The 21,434-nt window shown below is 45.4% G+C and overlaps 1 protein-coding gene across 1 annotated transcript in view; it reads right to left on the reverse strand.

The window, feature by feature from the left end:
- The window catches only part of DLGAP4 (DLG associated protein 4), a 329,035-nt gene extending 319,083 nt beyond the window's left edge, over positions 1 to 9,952 (reverse strand). The window contains exon 1 of the mRNA XM_082272050.1: positions 9,818 to 9,952. The gene's annotated coding sequence lies outside the window, so the exon portion shown is untranslated. The remainder of the gene's footprint in view (positions 1 to 9,817) is intronic.
- Positions 9,953 to 21,434: the final 11,482 nt, after the last annotated feature.

Consider the following 21,434-nt stretch of genomic DNA (forward strand, 5'->3'; position numbering starts at 1 on the left):
CTCGTGCGTGCTCGCTTCGAAGCCCCACTTTGTATGTCTATAAGACACACAGAACGGGGCTCGGCCCTGCCCCTGCCCTTGCTTCCTCCTTACTGGCTGTGAACTGTGATTGACAGCTGCAAAAGCCAGTGGCTCCGGCTGCTGTCTCTCAGCCAATCAGGTAGCAGAAGCCCGGGAGAGGAGCCGCTCTCGTGCACATTGCTGGATCCTGATCGAGCTTGGGTAAGTATACGGGTGGGAAGAGCTGCACACTAAAACCTTCAGCCACTTTAAACATACACAGATCAATACATTTGAGTGTTACCTATCCAATCAAGTTCTCCCTTATTATTTCAGGTTTATTCCCAAACAATGTGTACAGCGCAGAAGATTATACGAACAGATCAGGATGCCTAGTGCACTGTTTTAGTGATTAAAATAAAATTAGATTGGTTGCACTTTCCATATCCTATTTGTCCATTGTGCTACTTATTCTATATTTTTTCATGCAGGTGACCCAGGGGGAGGGAAACAAGAAGAATGGTAAAGCGTATGAAGAACAAACATTTTATATTGATATTTAGATGTGGTGACTGCATTTGTTTTCTTTGTTCAGGCTTTTTTTTCATCTAATGATCCTCCCAGTAACACACTTTAGGGGTTGATTTACTAAAACTGGAGAATGCAAAATATGGTACAGCTGTGCATGGGAGCCAATCGGCTTCCATTTTTTTTGTTGTCAAAGCTTAATTGAACAAGCTGATTGGCTACCGTGCGCAGCGGCACCAGATTTTACAATCTCAAGTTTTAGTAAAACGACCCCTGTCTGTCCAAGGGTGACAAAGATTTTTTGACTGTACTGTATCTATGTTAGCATTGTCACCCTAGGACAGGACTACAGAACGCTCCCCCTCTCCTCTTCTCCATAACCAGGGGCAGACTGGCAAGTTTCAAGTACAAACCAGAAGTCCATGGTGCAGCGACTCGACCCCGCTCCCACTCTCCCTCTTCCCGACCCCCCCCCCCCTCCTGACCCCCATTCCAGGCTGAAGCCCTGTTCCAGGTACTCTCTACTCACCGGCTGAATCCTGGTTTCCAATCTGGCCAGCAGGGGGCAGTTGGGGGTAGCTGGGACAGTTTGGTAGGGGCTGGCCGGGGGGGGGGGGGGGGAGAGTCTCCAGTGGGGCATTAAATCGGCCTCTGCGCAGACACAATTTATTTACACCATCCATGCTGGGGGGGAAGGGGAGACCTGTGCTCTGTCCTGGTCTTCAACCTGCATACAGTAGGGCAGTGGCAGGGACTTTTTACTTCTCTTCACCAGGAATCCTTTAGTCATGTCTGTAGCAAAAGCAGTCAGGGCTGTCTTTAACACAGGGCAAAAGGGGTAGCTGCCCTGGGCCCAGTCATTGTTATGGGGCCCAAGGCAGCTTCCACTTGAGCTCGCACTGCTCGCACATAGCTGATAAGTGGATTCGGGAGGGCCCAAGGCAGCTTCCACTTGAGCTCGCACTGCTCGCACATAGCTGATAAGTGGATTCGGGAGGGCCCAAGGCAGCTTCCACTTGAGCCCGCACTGCTCGCACATAGCTGATAAGTGCATTCGGGAGGGCCCAAGAAAAAGTTTGCCCAGGGTCCAATTAATATTCAAGACGGCCCTGGAAGCAGTGCAGCCTTTTTACAGGGCATGAGAATGGCCCAGGGGGCATTTGCCCCCCTGCCCCCAGGCCCAGTCCTCCCCTGTCCATAACATAAGAGGGAGGTGTACTGTAGTCCTCAGTGAAATCTGATGAGAACGCCCCACAGGCAGATAGCACAGGAAGTTATCATCTTACGAGATTTCGAGAAAGATCAACAGATATTTCTTGCACTTATAAGACATAATGAAACGCGTTAAAATGGTATTTTATGGTATAATCTGTATCAGACCAAAAGGGAGCAAATAAGAGAAGATCATTTTTCAGCGTTTACATACGCTGTATTTATTGATGTGCAGGGTGTGCAGTTTCTATAAAAAAAAAGGGACAGTCAGAAATTCTCAGGAATTAATCATTTACATTTAGATCGAAGAGTTAAGCCACAGGCACTGGCTTACGATTTCTTATTTTGGGGCTCTAATCTGTCTTTATTAACTATGTGCTCATTTCGGCTCCTTGTCTCGCTGTATTCTCAGTAAGGAGGCCTTTGTAAACTCCTGTACAGATTACTAATTCACAGCTCACACTGCTTCATTAATTCAGTGATGTCAATCACTGGAAATAAACCATATAACAGCCAACTGCTTGCAGAGTTCTAGCAGAAGTCAGGACAGTAGTAGAGGATGGCTTGGGGTAAGGTGAGCTTCGAAGAAAGACAAGAGAGATGACTAAACAACTAAGATGAGGAACGTTAAAGAGAACGGACTGGAGTCACAAAAATAGCAAAGAGAAAACAGAGCGGTGAGTCAATAACAGGAATAGACAGGAATACATATTAGTTATGGGAAACAAACACTTCAAGGGATTAGGCAGAAAGCCATGGAAGACAAGGAGGAAGGTAGAGGAGCAGTGCTAGGGGAGCAGAAAAAGAGATCAGACAGCGCAAAGGAAAACCAGAGGAGACAACTACGTAGCAGATTTCTCATACTTTAACATCATTTCCAGGGACAATGTTGCTGTAACAGTGTATGTATAATAGCTACTATTAATCCCGGCTTAGACCGGAACCGAGCTCTACAGTCCTTCCACAATGTATTTCATAAACTGAATTCTAACAAACAAAGGATTGCATTTTAACCACTTAAGCGCCGGAAGATTTTACCCCCCTTCCTGACCAGGGCCTATTTTGCGATTCGGCACTGCGTGACTTTAACGGACAATTGCGCGGTCGTGCGACGCTGTACCTAAACGAATTTGACGTCCTTTTTTTCCCCACAAACAGAGCTTTCTTTTGGTGGTATTTGATCACCTGTGCGATTTTTTGATAAACAAAAAAAGAGCGTCAATTTTGCAAAAAATAACAATATTTTTCACATTTTTTATATGAAATTCCCAAAAAAAACAAAATGTAAAAAATCTAAATTTTTTAACATTTTAGGCAAATTTGTTTTATGCTACATATGTTTGGTAAAGAAAATCGCAAAAAGCGTATTTTGATTGGTTTGCGCAAAAGTTATTGCGTTTACTAACAAAGGGAAAGATTTTTGTCATTTTTGTTGTTTTTTTTTTTAACGAGTAATAGCGGCGATCTGTGTTTTTTTTTTTTGCGGGACTGCAACATTGCGGCGCACAGATCGGACCCTTGACTGACATTTTTGACACTTTTGGGGTTACCAGTGACATTACTACAGTAATCAGTGCTATACATATGCACTGTTACTGTAAAAATTACACTGGCAGTGAAGGGGTTAACTTTTTTTGAGAGGGAGGGGTTAAGTGTGTCTCTAGGGGTGTGCTTCTAACTGTGATTGGATGTGGCTTGAGGTGTAAGAACAGAGATCAACGGTCCTACATACGGCAGAACCGTATGATCACTATTCTTACACAGGAAAGAATGACAGGCGGCTGTGTTTACATTAGCCGCCTGCCATTCTCCCGCTGTAACGGACAATCGCGAGTGCCCGACGGACATCGGGTCCACCGGGCACACGCCCGGGGGGTCCGTGAGCGAGTGGGAGCTCGCCTCCGGCATCGCGCGCTCGCTCCCTAGAGCCTCACAGGCTAGTGACGTAGACCAACGTCGCTTTGCCTGTGAGGGGCTGACTGCTGACGTAAATCGTCGTTAGGCAGTCGGCAAGTGGTTAAAGACCAACCATGGTCTCTGGAATGGCAAAACTGAGTTTAAAAAATCAGGAACTGTTGATATCATTGAATATCAAAGAATTACATTTACCTAAATTTTCTGCTAAGATCTAAAATGAAATTCAGTATCTCCACCATGAAAAATGTTGTGGTTGTTTTTGCATTTTGGGCTTAAAACTGTCATTTTGAGAAGGAGTAGAAATATTTAGGTCACAGGTGTCAAACACAAGGCCCGGGGGCCGAATCTGGCTCGCCAGGCCATTTCATGTGGCCCTCACACCTATCCTCATCTCTGTCCCCACCATGTTTTAGCAGTTGGCAGCAGAGAGGAGGACAGAACTGCTCCTAGAGATCCTGCGCCTCTCTGTGGCATGCTTTATCCCTGCCTCCCCTGGTCTCAGCATTCAAACTCTGGCAGCTGACTCCAGCCTTCCTCTCGTCCTCCTCCAGACCCTGCATTCTCTGCTTCACTGTGCTGCCCCTAGCTTTTTCCTGGCAGCAGCACATGGTAAGGGGGGTTTACTCAGTGCCATCTTATGAGCAATAAAGGGCCCCGGGCAATGCAGTGCACTGGGGCCCGCCTACACAATCACCCACAAGAAAAAAAATGGAAATTATCGATAAGGCGATATTTATTGGTACAGCAGTGCCAGGCTAGTGACAGCTTCCAAGTTTGGTGGCTGGGTCTGGGGAACACACACACGGACGTGAGTCAGACTCGACTGTCCTGTGTGTGCCTGTTGAGGCGGACAGGCATTCCTGCAGTTGTGGGCTGCCCCTCCACGGCCCAAGCTGGGGCTGGGTCGCTGGGCATGTGGGGCCCCCCAGGCAAGTGGGGCCCCTGGGCAACTTCCCAGTGTGCCCATTTGGTAAGATGGCCTTGGGTTTACTGTGAAGTGAGTATGGGGGACCCATGATTTCTGATGGTGGGGGTAGCTCTTGACATCTGATTTTAGGGGGGGGGGGGGTGTGGGGTGCTCTTGACATCTAGTCTTACAGATGCAACCGGCCCTTTGAGGGTAACCATAATGCTGATGTGGCCAGCGATGAAATAGAGTTTAACACCTCTGATTTAGGTCTTAAAACAAACCTTAGGCCAGGCTACAGACATTCAAGCATTTACTTATTCTCAGCCTAAAGTAAATGAGCTTTAAAACAAGCCCTCACTAACCTGTTTAGCTGCAGGTATTGTGGAGCAGTTCATCCATAAATTTTCACAGCAGCAGAACTGAAGATGCTGACGTAGTTTTCTTTGCAAATCAGCTCTTCTTGTTCTGTGTTTACATTAAAGCAGCTTTCTCAACATTTTACCCAAAGGAACCCCAAAATACTTTTCAGGTCTTAAGAAACCTCTGTTAAAATGCATTCCTTAGGGGTCTGTGGGAAGAATGCCCCTTACATTGGTGGTCACGTGGCAGAATGTCCCCTTTACAGTTCTGATCAGAATGCCGCCATTAAGAGAGCTGTCATGATGCTGCCATTGGATCCAGAACCATGCAGGCACCTTTAGATGAAAGGTCAATCAGCCACAGCTCAATGAAGCCCAAGCAACCTCTGGAGGAACCCCTGGATTCCATGGAACCCTGGTTGAGAATGGCTGCTATGGTGATTAAAAGGCTGTTGCATCACTGCTGGGAGGGGGGAGCAAAGTGAACTAGGCGGTTGAGAGAATGACTTGAAGTACTTCAGTTCTTCTGCTTTGAAGTATTTCTAAAGTCTGAAAGTTTTTTACCTTTATGCATTATTCATAAAGGTAAAAAATCTTCAGGATGCCACTCCCCCCACAACCCCCCCAATACTTACCTGAGCCTGACCCCGATCCAGCTATGTGCATGAGAGCTCAGGCTCTACCAGGATTTTTACTCCTGATCCTGTCAATCACAGCCAATGAGGAGGGAGCGGGGGATGGGACTGAGCCACGCTCTTTGTGTCCCATAGACACACAGAGGCGGCTCAGGAGCCAGCACGCACGAGTGCCCCCAAAGCAAGCAGCTTAATCTGGGGGCACTCAGCAAGGGGGAGGGGGAGGGGTCAGAAGTGCCAGTGGGGGCCCCCCAAAAAAAAACAAGCCTTTAGAACCACTTTATCCGCTTGCCGACCAGATGCCGTACTTATACTGCAGCACGTCGGCTCTCTCCCGCGAAACGATGTATCTGTACGTCGTTTCGCGGGACTGCTAGTGGGATAGCACACACTCCCTGATTGGCCACAGGGGGGAGCCATTCAGCGGGTCCGGCGGCCGCGATGTTCACCAGGCACCCGTGATGGCTCCCCGTGGAGACAGAATAGCAGTCTGCTGCTGTTCTGTCAGTATTGAACACAGGGATTCTTCTTATTTAGGAACACAGATCTCTGTGTTCATTCAGCAAGCCCATCCACCCACAGTTAGAAAGCACCCCCTATGAACACATTTACCCCCTTGATCGCCCCTGATGTTAGCCCCTTCCCTGCCAGTGTCATTAGTACAGTAACAATGCATATTTTTAGCACTGATTACTGTAGTAATGTCACTGGTCCCTCCAAAAGTGTCAAAAATGTCAGTCAGGGGTCCGATCTGTCCGCCGCAATGTCGCAGTCCTGCTAAAAATCGCTGATCGCCGCCATTACTAGTAAAAAATTTATAAATAAATAAAAATGACATAAAACTTTCCCCTAGTTTGTAGGCGCGATAACGTTTGCGTAAACCAATCAATATACTCTTATTGTGATATTCTTTACTAAAAATATGTAGCAAAATACATATTTGCCTAAAATGATGAAAAATTTAGTTTTTTTACATTTTTTGGGGGGGAATGTTATATAGCAGAAAGTAAAAAATATTGCTGTTTTTTTTTTCAGAATTGTCGCTCTTTTTTGTTTTTAGCGCAAAAAATAAAAATTGCAGAAGTGATCAATTACCACTAAAAGTAAGCTCTATTTGTGGGTAAAAAAGGACATCAATTTTATTAGGGTACAGCGTCGCACAACCATGGTCAGTGAGGGCTTGTTTTAAATATGAAAGCAACATATATGCAGCTGCAAAGCGGGTGGACTTTAACGCCCAGCCTCGGCATAAATGCATCACTGTGTCGTTTAAGGGCGCACTCCACCAGCACCTTCAGAACTGTGACCGAGCTGTCGCTGACACAGCTCACAGTCAACTACCGACAATTTGGTAAGACTGGCTCCCAATGGTGTGGGCATGATTCTTACTTCCTGCTAGCCTCGGCTATCACGGCCCAAATAAGGGGCCAGCTACTGGTGTCAGCTAAGAGTTAGGAATATGTAAATAATGTCCATAGCCTGGCCGCAGGTTCACTTTACATCACATATGTCAAACACAAGGCCCGCGGGCCAAATCTGGCCCTCCAGGCCTTGTCATGTGGCCCTCGCACCCAGTTTTGCAGCCGGAATTTGGCGGAACTCCGTTCTGCCACCTCCAAGTTTCACCCTCCGCTTCTGCTCCCTGCAAGGTGAAGCAAAGCTGCCTACAAAGGGAGGTACTAGAGCCAGGCAAGGTAGGAGAGAGATTCAAGGAAGCTTTGGGGAGGTAATTGGTGTTGCACACTGTGCATAGCGCACCCCTAAGCCCTGCACTCTGCACACAGCACACCCCTGAACTTTGTACGTTATGCATTCCTGAACCCTGCACTCTACACATAGCGCACTTCTGAACCCTGCACTCTGTACACAGCGCACTCCTGAACTTTGTACGTAATGCATTCCTGAACCCTGCACTTTACGCATAGTGCACTTCTGAACCCTGCACTCTGTACACAGTGTGCTCCTGAACTTTGTATGTAATGCATTCCTGAACCCTGCACTCTATGCATAGTGCACTTCTGAACCCTGCACTCTGCACACAGCACACCCCTGAACTTTGTACGTTATGCATTCCTGAACCCTGCACTCTGTACACAGCACACCCCTGAACTTTGTACGTAATGCATTCCTGAACCCTGCACTCTACGCATAGTGCACTTCTAAACCCTGCAGTCTGTACACAGCCAACCTCTGAACTTTGTACGTAATGCATTCCTGAACCCTGCACTCTACACATAGTGCACTTCTGAACCCTGCACTCTGTACACAGCACACCCCTGACCTTTGTACGTAATGCATTCCTGAACCCTGCACTCTACGCATAGCGCACTTCTGAACCCTGCACTCTGTACACAGCACACCCCTGAACTTTGTATGTAATGCATTCCTGAACCCTGCACTCTGTACAAAGCACACCCCTGAACTTTGTACGTAATGCATTCCTGAACCCTGCACTCTACGCATAGCACACTTCTGAGCCCTGCACTCTGTACACAGCACCGCCCGGAACTATGTATGTAATGCATTCCTGAACCTTGCACTCTATGCATAGTGCACTTCTGAACCCTGTACTTTGTACACAGCACACCCCTGAACTTTGTACGTAATGCATTCCTGAATCCTGAACCCTGCACTCTACGCATAGTGCACTTCTGAACCCTGCACTCTGTACACAGCAAACCTCTGAACTTTGTACGTAATGCATTCCTGAACCCTGCACTCTATGCATAGCACACTTCTGAGCCCTGCACTCTGTACACAGCACACCCCTGAACTTTGTACGTAATGCATTCCTGAACCCTGCACTCTGTACACAGCACACCCCTGAACTTTGTACGTAATGCATTCCTGAACCCTGCACTCTATGCATATTGCACTTCTGAACCCTGCACTCTATACACAGAACACCCCTGAACTTTGTACATAATGCATTCCTGAACCCTGCACTCTGTACACAGCACACCCCTGAACTTTGTACGTAATGCATTCCTGAAACCTGCACTCTATGCATAGTGCACTTCTGAACCCTGCACTCTGTACACAGCACACTGTATATCGCATAATTGTGAGTTCTGCACACTGTACATAATGTACTCTTGAACCCAGAACCTTTAACGTATCGTATCCCAGATACAACTGGTCCTTTTAGGGCAACCATACTGCTAATGCGGCCCATGATGAAATGCAGTTTGGCACCCCTGCTTTACATCTTTACTCACCATGAAAGAGATCAGTGCCCCAAATCAGAGCTATCTCCAGGAAGATTTTCTAAGGATAACTGGAAACCAGGAACATTTTGTAACTATGTCGGTGTGAGAGGAGTAATAAAAAGTTGGAAGAGAAGGAAAGGATGGGTGGAATGCACAGAGAGGAGTGAGACTCCACAGTGCAGAAGGTGCGACAGCCAAAAATTAACCCCACAGGCAGAGGGGAAAGCACTAACTGGAAAGACATCTGCACCTTAGAACACAACCACAAGGCTATGAATCAGACATTATTTCTGCATGGAGGGTAAAAAAAAAAAAAATCCCTGATGTACTATAATGTGGCATCTCTCTGCCAAGGGGTGTGGTTAGGTTCGATGATGTCAAGATGTAGGAAAAGCATGCCTGGGATCAGCTGTGACATCACAGGATGTGACAAACAGAGGTAAATAAATACAATGAACTGATCAGGATACATTGGTAGAGAAGAATAAAATGATATTTACCAACAGCTGACCAGGTGCAGGCCTGGATCTTTGAAGGCATCGCTTTTATATGGGGGGGGGGGGGGGCACAATCCTGTCTGCTCCCCGGGGCAGAATTCAGGATGCAAATGGTTGAAGTATCATAATGAATAGGAAAAGCAATTACAGCGCATGAGGAATGGACCCATGGGATAGGTGCCGGAATAGCAGAACTGACAATCACAAAGCCTACCAAGCACAAAATAGCTATTTATTTGTTGACCAAAAGGGACTCCTCCGCTGGCCAACAAAAAGGTAACTACTGCAAAAAATAAAAAAAAAAGACGCTGCGATTTCTAGCAATACCTGGGCTACCATCAAAGATGATCCTATGGGGGCCATCGCTCCTGGCAGTTTAAAGGTTAACACTGCCCTCCACCCTGAGGATCCTCAACACCCCTTCTGTTGTCACTATGGCCAGCAAATCTGCTGCATTCTTTGCCAATACAAGACCCAACGTGCAGCCCCCCCCCCCCCCTCATCCAAAACGCCGCTCCGGCCAAACGTTTTCATGAAAAACAAGTCTTACCTTTACTCCACTGTGCAAGATTGATTGGGGCTCTCGTCACCCCCCTCCGGTGCTCCTTCTTCTATGTCTTCAGGTGGAAACCGGCTGCATCTTCCCCCCCCCCCCTTTCTCTTCTTTTTCTGTCGCCACCACCACCACCTCCTGTTCTCCACCTCTCCTCCCCCTCTCCTCCTTCTGCACCGTTACAAAGGTCTCTGCTCCAGCCCACCCTACAATGATCTTGTCCCCCTGGCTTGTCCCCGCACCCCACCTCCGGTATCCCACTCTGATGGATGATGGAGAGCCAGGGATGCTGTGTGTCTGGTGCTGATGCAGGATCTCTGTGCTCTGCCTCCCCACAGAGGAGAAGGAGGGGGATGAGTAGAAGAGCAGGGATGGAATCCTGCGGGGATGGGGATGTAGGACACAGGATCTGGAGCTGTCTGTGTACACACATCCACCAGGCACCGTCTTCTCCTACATGGACATTCATGGAAAGATGGAGATCTCTATACATTACACACAATGGCTGCCTTGCTATAAACCAGCTCCCCCTATGCAGTCGCCCTCTTGTATTCTAAGTATTGCATAGCCGGCCCTTGTTGGCCATTAACCAGCATTGTTTAAACTACAGTCCATGAACCCTTAGGCTGCCCATACACCATACAATCTCTGTACAATGTATGGTGGCACATTCGATAAATGATCTGACCGACATCTCTTCTAAATCGATCTATAGTCGACAACCCAATCAATTGATAGTTGGATTTGATTGATAGTTGGAACGATACGATCGTATATTATCGATCGTATCTCTGTTTCTGCTATGTGCTCTCATTATCTGATCAATCGAATTACAATTGGATTCTTGACCAAAGCATCTCATTGCTGCTAATTATTATTACTATTATTATTATTATTATTATACGGGATTTATATAGCGCCAACAGATTACGCACGCTTTACAATTAAATAGGGGGACAGCACAATCGACAATACAGCTCAATAGCTCAATACAAAAGGAATAGGGGGGGTATTTTACACCCTGGCCAACTTAGAGCCAGTATTAAACCCAAAACCAAAAAATATTATATATATATATATATATATATATGTACAGTAAATTTATATATATATATATATATATATCTAGTATATACATACTGTATCTATATCTATATATATATATTTTTTTTTATACATCTATCTATCCCATATTATTATTAATATTATTATTATTATATAGGATTTATTTAGGATTTATATAGTGCCAACAGATTACGCACGCTTTACAATTAAATAGGGGGACAGCACAATCGACAATACAGCTCAATACAAAAGGAATAGGGGGGATATTTTACACCCTGGCCAACTTAGAGCCAGTATTAAACCCAAAACCAAAAAATATTATATATATACGTACAGTAAATTTATACATATATATAGATATAGTATATACATACTGTATCTATATATATACATATATATATATAATATATATATATATTTTTATACATCTATCTATCCCATATTATTATTAATATTATTATTATTATACAGGATTTATATAGGATTTATATAGTGCCAACTGGTTGCACAGCGCTTCACAATAAAATAGGGGGACAGCACAATTTACAACACAGTTTGATACAATCAAACTTAAAGCAGCACCAATCAAAACTTAAAGCAGCATTAAATCCAGAACCCAAAATTATTTTTATAGATATATATATATATATATATATATATATATATATATATATATATATACATATACATACTATATATAACTCCTGTTTAGTAATACTGTATATATATATATATTATTATTATTATTTTTATTATTATTATATTCTTTATTATTATTATTATTATTATTATTATCTTTACGATATACTTATTATAATTTTATATACATATATATATATATATATATACACTATTACTAAACAGGAGTTATATATATTATTATCCATCCATTCTATCTATCTATCTATCTATCTATCTATCTATCTATCTATCTATCTATCTATCTATCTATCTATCTATCTATCTATCTATCTATCTATCTATCTATCTATCTATCTATCTATCTATCTATCTATCTATCTATCTCTCTATCTATCTATCCCATATTCTTCTTCTTATTATTATTATTATACAGGATTTATATAGTGACAACTGTTTGCGCAGCGCTTTACATTATAAAGGGAGACAGTACAGTTACAACACAGTTTAATACAAAAGGAATAGGAGGGCCTGACCCGTGGAGCTTACAATCTAAAGGGTGTAATACAGTATATTGCAGCTCACCAATCACTAGATGTGGTGGCTGCATTAGCTTTCTTTTTTAGGCTTTTTTCTCTCTGTTTTCACCTGGTGATCCAGCCAGTAACACACCTCCTTTATTAGAGTGCCTCCACTCTGGATGAAGGAGCACAGGGGACAACTCTGGACAGCAGCATTGTCAGTCTGGAGGAGGGTAGTGTTAGATGTACTAGCAGATTTAGATGCACTAACAAACTAAAGCCAACCTCCAGCTTACACTTTATGAACAGATAGAGCAAACAGTTGTTTTTTTCTTTTGGGATAATGCTTTTGCAAAAATAATTAAAGCTGATTATTGTAAGCACCCATCTGGTGCTAAATTTTTTGTCTCAACCCCCTAACATGCTACATCTGCTCTTTTGAAAAACAATAGACTTACTGGCTGGATCACCAGATGATAAAAAGGGAAGAAAGTCTAAAAAGAAAACAAATGCAGCCATCATATCTAAGAATTGGTAAGCTGCAATATACCGTAATAAATGTTTTGTGTTTATTACCCCTTTAAGCTCCCCATAAATTGGTTCTACCCCCTACCCACCTCCCAGTACCAACGTTTTAGAGAATACAGAACCAAGTATCATTTTGTGGTGCTAAATAATGTGAATGGAATTTGTTAGTGATAAAAAGAAAAACAGAATAATAGATCCCCTGCAGCCAGAAACAATAGATCACCCAGCAACACTAGATGCCCTAGCAACAACAGATGCTCTAGCAACAATAGATCCCCCAGCAACAACAGATCCCCAAGCAACAATAGATACCCTAGCAACAATAGATCCCCAAGCAACAATAGATCCCCTGCAACTATAGATCCTCCATCAACACTGGATCCCCCAGCAACAATAGATCCCACAGCATCAATAGATCCCCAGCAACAATAGATCCACAAGCAACAATAGACCCCCCCAGCAACACTAGACCCCCTAGCACCAACAGATACCCTAGCAACAATAGATCCCCTAGCAACAATAGATCAGCATAGCAAAAATGTATACCCCCAGCAACAATAGATCCCATGCAACTATAGATCCCCCATCAACACTAGATTCCCTAACAACACTAGATCCCCCAGCAGCAAGAGATCCCAGGCAACAATATATCCCCTAGCAACAATAGATCCCCTCTGCAATTATAGATCCCCTTGCAACAATATATCCCTCCCTGCAACAAAATATCCCCCAGCAAACAATTGACCCCACAGCAACATTAGATCCCCAACAGCAACAAAAGAACGCCCAGCAGCCTGCATCAATGGAATCTCCAACACTCCTTGCCATTACATACATTCGGTGCTAGAGGTGCCAGAACTGCCTTCCCCTAAGTTCCTGCTAAAAAAAAAAAGCCATGTACTATACAATCTGATTGTACAATCTCTGCCTTTAGATCTACCAAAACTATGTAATATGGGGACAAACCTAAACAACCCAATGAAATAGTATCAAATCAGGCAGGTCCCCACAAAGTTGACGCTAGATCTAAAGGTGGCCATACATGTTTCCAAAAATAATCGATTTATTTTCTGAGTGATCTCTTCCAATAGGAATAACCCATCTATAGTTGACAACTAATTTGATCAATATAAAAGACACAGTAAATGGATTTCAATTGGTTTTTGGAAGATATGATTCTAAGTTATCAATCGCATTTCTGTTTTCACCATAAAACCTTATAATATGATCGATCAACGTACAATCTAATTCATGAACAAAGCATCTCAGTTCTGCTGATCGACAAAATACAACCAATCATTTTTTGCCGTGGCTGATCGAATCCAATCTATATCAAATTTGAATCGATTGGAAGGCTATGTATGCATATTGATTGTTTGCTGATTTGATCATTATGATTGAATCGCAGCTTTGTCTACCTTGCTGCTCTCCTGATTTGAACTACAAATACATCCTCCTCTCTTCATGTACATTAAACGATGGAAGAGAAATTTGTAGTTTACAGAAGATAGCTTGGAAAGCTGATACCATTTTTTGTGATTTAATTCCCAGGAAGTGACAAGGGCATTTCTGGCAGGACCAACCAGGGGCTGACTGGCAACTTTCAGCCCAGAGGGCAAGTAAAAATCAGAGGCCCATTGTGCAGGGACTCGGCCCCCCTCCCACTCTCCCTCTTCCCGGCCTCCTCCTGACCCCCATTCCAGGCTGAAGCTCCATTCCAGCTACTCTCTACTCACTGGCCGAACTTGTGGCTGTAGAGTCTCCAGTGGGGCATGGAAGCGGCCTCTGCTCAGACATAGTTTACACCATCCATGCTGGGGGGGGAGGCCTGCGCTCTGTCCTTGTCTTCATCACGCACTCAGTAGGTCAGCGGCAGGGAATTTTTACTTCTCTTCACCAAGAATCCTTTAGGCATGTCTGTGGCAGAAGCGGTGCAGCCTTTTTACGGGGCATCAGAGCGGCCCAGGGGGCAATTGCCCCCCTGCCCCCTGGCCCAGTCCTCCCCTGGGACCAACAGTTTTTACTGTACTTGCTGACAGTGGTAAGACAGTCTCGCCCAGTGCCCAGAACAAAGATGCAGATCCACAAACCCCTCCCCTGCACATAATGCAGGGGTCTTCCCATTCTGGCCCTCCAGTTGTTCAGGAACTACAATTCCCATCATGCCTTGTCATGTCCGTGAATGTCAGTTTTACAATGCCTCATGGGATGTGTAGTCCTGCAACAGCTTGAGGGCCATAGTTTGAGGATCCCTGACCTAATGCATGGTGTAGATGGGTGTACTGCCCTACGTGTTCTGGTGCCCCCATTCTCCTACCCCTGTGCTCTGGCTGCCATGGTCTGCTACTGACCCTGGTCATGCATGTGGTGGTGTGCGACGCTCACCGCACAACACAATGCATGATGTGCCGTGCCCAGGGCAGCTGCCCCTCCTATCTTCCCCCTCACCCCAACCCTACTTGCTGAAAAATTCCTTTACTGAAATATGGTATAATAGGAAAAAGGGTCCAAAAGAATGCAGGCTTGATGGTAAATCTGACAAAGTGACAGCTGAGGTTTCAGGGGCAGCAATCCAAGGAACCTCAGCTGTCACTTTGTGAGTTTTACCTCTGAAACTTTGCAAATATATAAGCAGCGTAAGAACCATTCCCATTTAATAGCCTACAGCAACAGCCCTGAAGAAGAGAGAGCCTTTTTCTCTCGAAACGTGTTGGCTTAATATATGTGTTGCTTTTCTCAATAAACGCCTCTTAATTTACAATCAAACTTGCTTTCTTCTGGACATCTGGTGCACCTTTTTTCCTATTTTTCCCAAGTCTACACGTGGGAAATGCCCTTAAGGCCATACCAAAAACAAAGCAGCCCAAGCCCTAAAAGGGTTTACCGCCAGTATCCACCATTGGGCACTCCCTACTGGAGGGACATCGCCTTATTCGCCCACCCATGACTAGTAACTGATCCAGGTAGCCCAGCGCGCTTTTCAGCACAAACAAGATACTTGGCTGAAATATGATAACTAATGCAGCCACCACGTGTAAGGCCATTTTCTTGCTCATATCCCGTTGCGCATTTTTCGTGCTTTTCCACGCATTGCGCATAGGTCAACCCACTCAATATGTGCGACAAACGCACAAAAGAACCCATCATGGATCATCACACGTTTTTTCAATGTGCGTTTTGGCGTGTTTGTAGCACGTTTACCGCACAGCACAATGCATGTCCTGTAACCACGCTTGGGGTGCCATTAACAAATAATGGAACTGCAATCACGCGTTTATAGCACATTTGTAGCATGTTGTTTGCCCATTTCCGAAATGCGTATTATGTTAACGCGAAGGTATAAATGCAGACTATAGTTTCGTTTTTGCCTTTAGATCTTTAACTGGAAGATTAAGGGCTCACTTTGAGGGGCAGATCTACAGCGGTCTTTCCCCTACATCCATTCAAAGTGCAGAATGTACACAGGATCCCCCAGCTCTGAAAATCAAGGGGTGGAGAGCTAAAGTAAAATCAGTGAGGAGAGCTCTGAGAGCTGATTGGAGGGAAGAGACACACCCCCCTTCACACAGCTCACAGGAACAGAGCTGAGGCTGTCAATCAGCTGGAGCTCCCTCCTCTGTCACATTTTTTCTCTTGGTGTCAGGAAAACTTGTCAGACTCATGCTGACTCATGCTGATAGCAGAGGAACAAAGCAGGAGACAGAAATGACACTTAGTGCTCTTAAGGCCCGTACACACGTAGCGATTGTCGGCCGTAAATATTCGGCCAACGTCCGATCGGCCGATTTTCGGCTTGTTAGTATGATGCTTCCGACAACCGAATACGACTTTTCGGCGGAACAGAATCTGGTGTGCAGGCTTTAAAATTTTTGTTGGCTAACACCAGAACGGCCGATTGTTCCTCAGTCAGTACAGAATTCGGCCGACAGACAGCAGATGAGCAAGACTGGGCATGCTCAGAGAAGAAAAAACACACGGAAAGTTAACCATCACATGACATCACTTCTGCAGTCGGCTGTTGTTGGCCGACAAAATTCGTGTGCAGTCTTTAGTACTTTTCAACCGACAGGACAGCTCCGGACAAAAGATGGCCGATCGTTTGGCCGACAATCGCTACGTGTGTACGGGGCTTAAATTAAGACAAGTACACACTATAGAGGGATATGCTTTGCTTATATTTCATGTCTGAGGTTTACAGCCACTTTAACCACTTCTGGACCGGAAGATTTTCCCCCTTATTGACCAGGCCATATTTTGCGATTCGGCACTGCGTTACTCTAACGGACAATTGCGCGGTCGTGCGACGCTGTACCCAAATAAAAATTGATGTCCTTTTTTTCCCACAAATAGAACTTTCTTTTGGTGGTATTTGATCACCTGTGCGATTTTTTTTTTTTTGCGCTATAAACAAAAAAAGAACAACAATTCTGGAAAAAAAAAATATATATTTTTCACATTCTGCTATGTGTCTAAATGTTTTAACATTTTAACCACTTTACCACTAGCCACTGTGCTGCTACTGCGGCACAGTGGCTCGTTATCGTCTAGCGACGTAGACCTACGTCGCTGGACTCCTTTCCCTGTAGGCGGCGCTCGCGCGCCTCCGGAGGCTCGCTCCCGCTGTTTTCATTCACAGCGGGAGTCGGGCCAGGGGAGGAGCGGCGGCGATCGCCGCTGCTCTGCACCGATCGTCGGGGAATCCAGTTTGGAGATCCGCCCGCTTGTGTAAACACAAGCGGGCGGATCTCCTAAGTGACAGGGAGTGACAGATCGGAGTGTTCAGCATAGCTGAACCTGCAATCTGTCCCTGGCTCACTCAGTCACCTCCCCCCCACACGTCAGTAAGCACCAGGCATACATTAACCCCTCCCTCTCCAATAAAATTAACCCCTTCCCTGCCAGTGTCATTTTTACAGTAACAGTGCATATTTATAGCACTGATTACTGCAGTAATGTCACTGGTACCCCCAAAAGTGTCAAAAATGTCAGTCAAGGGTCCGATCTGTCCGCCGCAATTTCGCAGTCCCGCAAAAAAAAATCGCAGATCGCCGCAATTACTCGTTAAAAAAAAAAAAACACCAAAAATGATAGAAATCTTTCCCTTAGTTAGTAAACGCAATAACTTTTGCGCAAACCAATCAAAATACGCTTATTGCGATTTTTTTTACCAAACATGGGTAGCAGAAAACAAATTGGCCAAAAATTTTAAAAAAAATTGGTTTTTACATCTCTTTTGGGGGGAATTTCATATAAAAAAATGTTAAAAATATTATTTTTTCAAAATAAACGCTCTTTTTTTGTTTATAGCGCAAAAAGTAAAAATCGCACAGGTGATCAAATACCACCAAAAGAAAGCTCTGTTTGTGGGAAAAAAAGGACGTAAATTTCGTTTGGGTACGGCATCGCATGACCGCGCAATTGTCAGTTAAATTCGCACAGCGCCGAATCGCAAAAAGTGGCCCAGACGTAACACAGCAAAATGCTCTAGTGGTAAAGTGGTTAAGCCAATTTGTTTTCTGCTACATATTTTTGGTAAAAAAATCGCAATAACTGTATTTTGATTGGTTTGCGCAAAAGTTATCACGTCTACTAACAACTGGAAAGATTTATGTAATCTTTATGTTTTTTTTTTTTTTACTAGTAATGGCGGCGATCTGCGATTTTTTGCGGGACTGCGACATTGCGGTGGACAGATCGGACCCCTAACTGACATTTTTGACACTTTTGGGGAGACCAGTGACATTACTACAGGGTTTAGTGCTAAAAATATGCACTGTTACTGTAATAATGACACTGGCAGGGAAGGGGTTAACCCTGTGGGTGATCAAGGGGTTAAATGTGAGCCTAGGGGAGTGATTCTAACTGTGGGGGGGGTGGCTTCTGAAATTACCATAGAGACATGTGATCCTATATAGAAGGATCACAGGGGCTCTATGACCATTTCAGGGTGAAGAACAGTCAGCTGTGTTTACAACAGCTGACCGTTCTTCTCTCTCAGTGGGGAGCGATTGCGGGTGTCAGACGGCAATCGGAGCCACCTGCCTGCTGCATCAGCTTCCCCCGCTGACAAGTGGGGACGGGAGTACGGCGGCGCATGCTCGCCCCCTAGCTCCCTGCGCGCGACCAATGTATACCTACGCCGGTTTGCGCAGGAGCGGCTGCCTGCCGCATATAACTGCGGTGGGCAGTCTTAAAATGGTTAATATGGGTGTAACATGACCCGTGCATCGGCTTCCCCGCTGCTGAGAGGGGGCGGGTGCATGCAGCCGGCGGCGCGCGCTCGCCCCCCTAGTTTCCCGCGCGCGACCGACGTAGGTCTACGTCGGTTTGCGCAGGAGAGCCACCCAGTAAAAAAGGCGGCGGGTGGTCGGGAAGTGGTTAAAGGACATCTACATATGTTCACAGCCTACAGTACATTTATGCCAAAATAAACTTACTTGAAAAATCTCCTTTCATGTTGTGAGTTCTGCCTGTCTGCTGGCCGTCTCTTTCCACAGCTTCCTGGATTCCCTACATGCTTTGCAGCTTCTTCTTTGCCGTATACTTTCCATTTCTAAGGACTATATATCCCATGGTACCTTGCTGTGATTCCTGAACTAAATCCCCTTCTTGAAACTCCTCCTCTCTGGACCTCTGTAGATCGGAAGGCAGGAAACTAAGAAGAGATGGCTGCACACCACAGAGAAATACAGTGCGCTGCTTTTATTCACAGTTCATGTAACACACGATACAAGGATGTTAAAGAATGGATACACAGAGCTGTCCATGGAGGGGATGTGTATAGGTCAATCTATTGAAATAAATAGGCTGCTCAACACTTGGCACACAAGAATGCATAAAAAATTAGCACAAAAATGCTTGCATGCTTAGTTGCACCTGTATGGTGTGAACATAGCCTAAGGGCCTTTTCACACCAAAACCACATATAGCATTTTTATGTGCTATAGTGTGAAAGAGCCCCTAAAGATTCCATAGGGCGTTAAAGCTGAACTCCGGGCACACAACTAAATACACAAATGAAAGAAATACTGTATAAGGGAGCTGCTTTATCTGTCAAAGGATCTGTATAGTCTGTCCATCCAGTCCTGATTTTATACTCATTGGTTAATCCAATGGGGAGGCACTTTGAATGCTAGAGGAAACCTGACCAATGGTACACAGGCTTTTGGTACTGTCCCAGTGAGTTGGCACAGACAGTGGTGCATTATGGGACAGGGTATAAAAAGCTATGGGCACATGGGGTGGCGGTCTTTTGGCGGGAAGCCAGGTCCCAGAAGGAGGGTGACGGCTGTACCCTCTTCTGCAACAGTTGGTGGTGGCAGTCGGCCTGGTGTACCAGGGGCATGAGACTGAACCCAGAGGTCCAGGAGAAGCTGACTACAAGAGTTGGGGCACAGCAGAATCTGGAAAAACAGTATTGGTGAGTACAGAGGAACTTGCCCAGGGGTCTACTAGGGGATACTAGGGGAGTGCCCTGAAGAGAAATATTAGTGGAAGCACTTACCTCATCTTCATTCAAGTGGCAGGATGAAACAGCAGCCTTGCCGCATTCTCAAGTTTAGAGTCCTCAGAATTGTGAATAGTTAACAGTTGGAGTATCCCACTCATCCCTTCTCCCATCCTAATTACAATAAAACCACAAAAACAACACCCCCTGGACTGATATTCGACTGAGCCAAGAACTTAAAGTAATACGTTTCTGCAACCAGTTGCTACGGGTAATCGCTAAAGTGTAATATCCAGCAGCCGTCTAGGGGCAGTGCTACAATTGGGGGCTCGTCCGGGATATCGTCCTGGGTTATCGGAATAGTTACCGGCAACGGCTGAATAATTTTTCCTCAAAAAATGTGCTGGAGTGCCAGAGAGGAGAGTGAGCCCTGCTGTACAGGTGATAGGGAGAGTGGGATCAAGAGTCAAGTTCATAGTGATGGTTGCCAACGGCAACAGATGGACTTTTATCGGGACTGTAGTTTGTTCTCTCAAGAAATGTGCAGGAGAGTTGGAGAGAAAGAGTTGCATCATGCTCTGAAAAATGACTGTGTCTGCTTAACAGTAAAATGGTGCAAGTGTGGACGGAAAACATGAGGGCCCAGGGCACGTGGATCGGTGTGTCGGGGGCCATATTTGTGCCAGTACTATACAGAAAAATGTTGACCGTGCAACTAATGACAGTGGGACACTTTCCCAAGATAGTAGCCAGGAGAATTCTGTAGAGAAAAATGTTGACCGTGCAACCAATGACAACGGGACACTTTTCCAAGACAGTATAGCGAGTATTGCCTGTACAAGTGCTATGAAGAGGAACGTCGGCCGTGCAATGCCTGACAGCGGGACAATTCTACTGAATAGCAAAGAGGGTCAGCTGGCCTGGAGACATGGAGGTGCAGCTGGGGCACTGGTACAGACAAGGATGGCAGATGTGTGTGGATTGAATAGCACAATTCGCCTTACTGTGACTTTCATGCTGCTGAGCTGAGATAGAGCGGCATTGAAAAGGTCACTGTACCACGTGGGAAAGCGCGCGCTGGAGAAATCTGCCTAGCAGGAGGAGCCACCGCCACAGAATCAGCTAATCTGGAGTCATGGGCGGGGACGCCACTCACGCACAGCCAATCCGGAAAGAGGAAGGGAGCCTATAAATTACTTCCGCTTTTGGGTGGAGCTGAGAGGGAGACACTTGTGTGGAGGAGCAAGATGGCGAGTACCGGAGCGAGCTGGAGCGTGGAGGCTATCCCACGTGTTGGCAGAGCAGACCAGAAAGCTGACATCGACCCTGTGGGATACACGGGTGCGATTGGTGTCCGATGGAAGACTGGCGTTGTGCACCGGAGGATGCGTGGATCACTTGGGCCTGGTATGTA

This window comes from Pelophylax lessonae (assembly GCF_965119305.1).
Source record: "Pelophylax lessonae genome assembly, chromosome: 11".
Lineage (NCBI taxonomy): Eukaryota > Metazoa > Chordata > Amphibia > Anura > Ranidae > Pelophylax > Pelophylax lessonae.